Source organism: Photinus pyralis, unplaced genomic scaffold (genome assembly GCF_008802855.1).
Source record: "Photinus pyralis isolate 1611_PpyrPB1 unplaced genomic scaffold, Ppyr1.3 Ppyr1.4_LG7, whole genome shotgun sequence".
Taxonomy (NCBI): domain Eukaryota; kingdom Metazoa; phylum Arthropoda; class Insecta; order Coleoptera; family Lampyridae; genus Photinus; species Photinus pyralis.
The window spans coordinates 758448-763402 of record NW_022170738.1 but is presented as its reverse complement, the minus strand read 5'-3'; positions in this window follow the sequence as shown (position 1 = coordinate 763402).

Genomic DNA, 4955 nt, shown 5'->3' with positions numbered 1-4955 from the left:
GTAAAGGTAAGTGATTTTTTTATCTTTTTGGGTTTGGTTGTATAACAAAATTATCCTCAATTAATTTGAGAGTGATCAAACCGCGGGGTCACTTTCCGTATGGTCATTGAAAGTTTATCCATTACTGAGCTATCCGTGATATTAATTATTTTATTAAAAAAAAATGGTTACAGTAAAATTATTACCAGGGCCGTAAAGGTTAAAATTCACTTTCTGCAAGTGGGGTTTGCAGCCCCTGTAAATGTAACTAAACCGTTACATCATGCGTGATATAATTTAGAACCTTCATAACTACCAATACGGTGTACAATATATTTATTGCTAAAATTAACTACTGTTGAAAGTGCAGTAGACATTGATCTAGTTGCTCTGATTTTTTCACAGCTTTGGCTACTAAACAATTATTCCATGCTTCGTTGCAATTATCCAATTCGTTTTCACAGAATGTCTACAAAAATCAAATTCACATCCTCTTTAATTAATAATTTCTGGTGGAAGTGCTTGTCAGTTACGGTAAATATAAAAATAAACATTACCGGTTACAACAAATCCGGGTATGCGCACAGAAGTTTTTTTAAGCGGTATAGTTGGCCGCGTTTGCCCTAAACCCGCGCACTCAAAAATAAAGGCATGTATAAATCGTATCGATTTCTCTTATTTTAGTACTTATTTTATTATTCCTAATTTACTTAAAGTCTCATGACTTTTGGTCCTGTTTACTTCACTATCCAAAAATCAATAGCGTCCATATTTCAATACGATACAGTATCACTTTTAAAAAAGCAGGTACACGTATGGACGGACAACAATACAAAACTATAACGGATTTGAATATCCTTAACAAAACGCTACGAGGACAACGGAATAGTACAATTTTTTTTGACGATTGGTTAGATTTTTTTGTATCGTTTTAAATTTTTTTTAAATTGTGTAGGTAGCTAGTGTAGCTAGCAATGTGGTTGCATTTTTTCTTTTTTTATTTCGTTTACAAAGAGCCGTTTTCCTAAGATGTACTGCAATTTCAGCTTTTAAAAAGCAGCAAAATAATTTGTCCAAGGTATCAACAGATTTCTGTAGGTAGACGACAAAGCAATTGATTTCCAAACTTTCTTGGGAAGATCCTGAAAACTCTAGGATTGCAAACTTTTAGTAGGGGCGACTATTATTTAATTTTTTGTATTAAACACTGACTAAAAGTAGATTTTTTAAATTTTTATTTGTATAGGTATGGTTATGTAACAAGTATTAGTTGTCCCTTTAACTTTTGAAACCAATGAAAAATAATGTTCACTACTGATCTTTGAATATAGTGTATTTTATAATCAAAGCTACTGATTATAAAAAAATAAGATACAACTTGTTTCAAGGTATGAGATGCTCGTGTATTTTAGAACTTACCTTTTGTACTTTGAAACAAAAGGAGAATAAGGGCTTTACATTGTGATTCACACTATATAGGTACTGTTTATTACGAAGCAGAAATTAACATAAGTAACATTTTTATATCTAATGAAAATAAAATGGTACTTACTTTTTTTTAAAAGGTAGTTTTAATTTGTATCGTATTATTTATTGCAACAGAAATCGCAACGAAATATTGTGACATGCTATTTCAATAGGAATATTCACATTTGACGGTCATATCACTGTCAGAACATGTTCATAAGAAATACACGCTACAATAATTGACCGGACCGTGATCTGACCGTGACGTGACCGATAATGTGAATCGGCCTTTAATGTTGTTAAAAACATTCGTTCGGTTGAAAGTTGTTGTCCGACTCAATCAGTCGCTTCAGGTTTTCGAATAGTATCTCGCCTTCTCAGGAATCCACGCATCCATTCATCGTCAGAAATTTGGTCTGGGTATAGGAAAATCTTTTTATTAGCATACCAGCATATTTATAAGCTAAATCCTTCACGCCTTGCTTCCTCAATCCGTATTGCATCTGAGCAACCTTTTTAATATAATCTGCAAGGAATACTTTTACTTTTACACCTGTCTCACAGCATAATTTGAAGAATCAATCCCATCATTTTTGATTTTTTGTAGAAATGGTTAGGTTCAAGGAAACAACCAACCTTCCCGGTTAGTGGCTGGATGGCAAAACTACTATAAAAACTAAATCGTTTCTAGGTACACTATGGTCTAGGTGCAACAGTCTCTCCTAGTTAGCAAATTTTCCAAGTATACAACCATCCTTCACCAAACTAGACCCAATACTGGTAGCATTCTTTCTTCGAATTAAACCTAATAGGTTTTAATTGTGAATACCTAAAGAAAAACCTCAGAAGATTTAACTGAGGTGCGAAGAAAATAACCCTAATCGAAGGCTTGCAGAAACTAACTGAAAAGGATATAAAGGTGTATCTGAAAGTGAAATAGTCATTTATATAAGTCGGGAAAATGACACATTACTGGATTATCGAAGTACGAAGCCTCTTTGGGGCCGATCACTTTAACTTCCGAGTCATGGAATGTCATCTACTGACGAGTTTTGTATTAAATTTTACCCGAAATTGTATTTTTAATGTAAAATTTCAATTTTTACACGATCGGTTATTGTCGGCTACTTACTAATTCATTTTCAAGGCTGTAAGGTGCACTTACCAACCTAGGGCGGTAAGTGTATCATAGCAACGTGCTTAGCAACCAAGTGACAGTTATAGTAACATGCGACAAGTAGGATATGTGTCAAAATTCAAATTATTCTTTATTAATGTAGAAGTTAAATGTACAATTTGTCAAGTTACAAAAATTAGTTCGGGAATTAGACAGGCAATTGGAAAACACGGTGTTTACAGATTCTTGACAGTCAGCAGTCGACAGAGGATTTGAATTAGTACGGTATGAAATAGCAGGTTCTGTTGATGGCAACGAAGATAATGAAGGGTTCCCTGGAGGTCCACATAAAATCTTCTGAGCGGTTTCAATCTTGTTAGTTAATGACTCATTGACATAACTTTCAGCAACATTACTGCTCTTCCATCCACCGTGCCTTTTTAATCCAATGATATCTATTCCTGCATCCGCTAGCAAGGTAGCGGATGATCTACGGAAAGAATGTCCAGTGTATTTCTTGGGGTTTGGTAATTTCAAGTAGCTAGCGATTTTAAAAGGCCAAGTACCAATTTGATTTCTTCCAATAACTTGTCTTGCACATTTTCCTTTGCGGTACGATACAAATAGTTTTGGCTACGGCATATTCTTCGGTCTGAGAGCTATATATTTACGGTAAATTTCCATATAATTGACAAATTCATCATTTATAATGGAAAACGTCCTCTGTGTATAGTTTTTTGTGGTTAATAATTTAACGGTAATATATGTTCCGCAATCAAGTACATCATTAATTGTAATATTATACAATTCATCTCTTCTGCATGCTCCTGCCATGCCAAAGATCATGCCTAGCTGTATACATATTAATGTTAAATTTAATGACTGGAGTCTGTACATTACTTACCTTTATCACCAAGTACGTGTCATCTGGTGCTTCCCTAAGAAATTTATGGAAATCTGCTTTAGAAAAAACGCTAGATTTTTTTGGCCGATATCCAACGTTCTTTCTTTTCAAAAATGCTATCAGCGTCCTGTATTTTGAAATATCAACACCCCTTCTTAGAAAAATCATACTTTTCAACATGGAATAATCACACCATAAGCTTGATGGCGATTTCAATCCTTCACTACGTTGAACAAAATATGCTAACACAATTTTTTCACTTATGTCAGTTTGACATTTACTTTCACACCATTTAAGGAAAGAATCATATGCAGCTTCATATCTATTTTTAGATTTTTCGGGAATAATCGACGCGCAGCCAATACTCCATGCATTTTCTATTTCGGAATCTTCTGAATCATTCATGTTCACTGTCTCAACCAAACCACGTTTCGCGTACGTGTTGTTTTGTTTTCAAAAACAGAAACGTAACTGTAGCAACCCACAAAAAATTAGTGAACCCATTATGATGCTACCACATTGACATTCGAATTTAGTTTATATTAATAATAAATTGATCGTGCAAAAAATAGCGTAAGCACCACGGCCAGTAGGTGCTTAACCAATTTCGGATAATATTGCAAACCTCGAGCTGCGCTCTCGGTTTGCAATTATTATCCTCAATCGGTAAAGTACACCTACTGACCTTAATTCTTAATATACTATTACATAGAAGTCAGGAAAATGACACATTACTGGCGAGGAAATATTGAAATACAAGGCCCTTTGGGGCCGAGTTCTTTAATTTCCGAGACAAGTAATGTCATTTTACTGACGAGTTTTATATTAAATTTTACCCGAAATCGTATTTTAACATAAAATTTCAATTTTTATATAGAACTTTTGATTAATGCCAATCTGTCATTGATGACAAGAGTCATTATAAACATTTAGCAATGTGACAGGTGCGGCAGGAAAAGTGACAGGTGCGGCCGGTAAAGTGACAGGTGCGGCCGGTAAAGGGACAGGCGGCAGGAAAAGTAGACTGGTCTGCCTCTGTCATGGAAACTAACATTTCCCTGACATAAAGTAGGCATGAAAATGAAGGTTTCATGGCGATGTCGGGTAAAAATAATTACAAAATGGGCAAAGTTTCTCTATATAGAGGTGTGCGATCACTGTATATTAACTTTGGCATTAAAAACATGTACTTAATCATGAAGATCATTATGTTTCTCTCTTATAAAAGACTTTATTTTGCAATAGTGAAATAGGTAGTTAACAAAGAAGTTTGACGAACTAAATCAAAATAATGTACCTATTACATTAAAAAAATGTTAGCTGTAGTTAACACATCTACATATTATACAAACCCATAATTCTTTTGTTATAACTTGTAAACTCACCAGCCGGGATCTGATGTAATCTCATGACCATAAATTGAGGTGAGAGAAATCCATTCTAAAATAAAGGTAAAACAATATAACCAGTACAAATACAACAACAAGC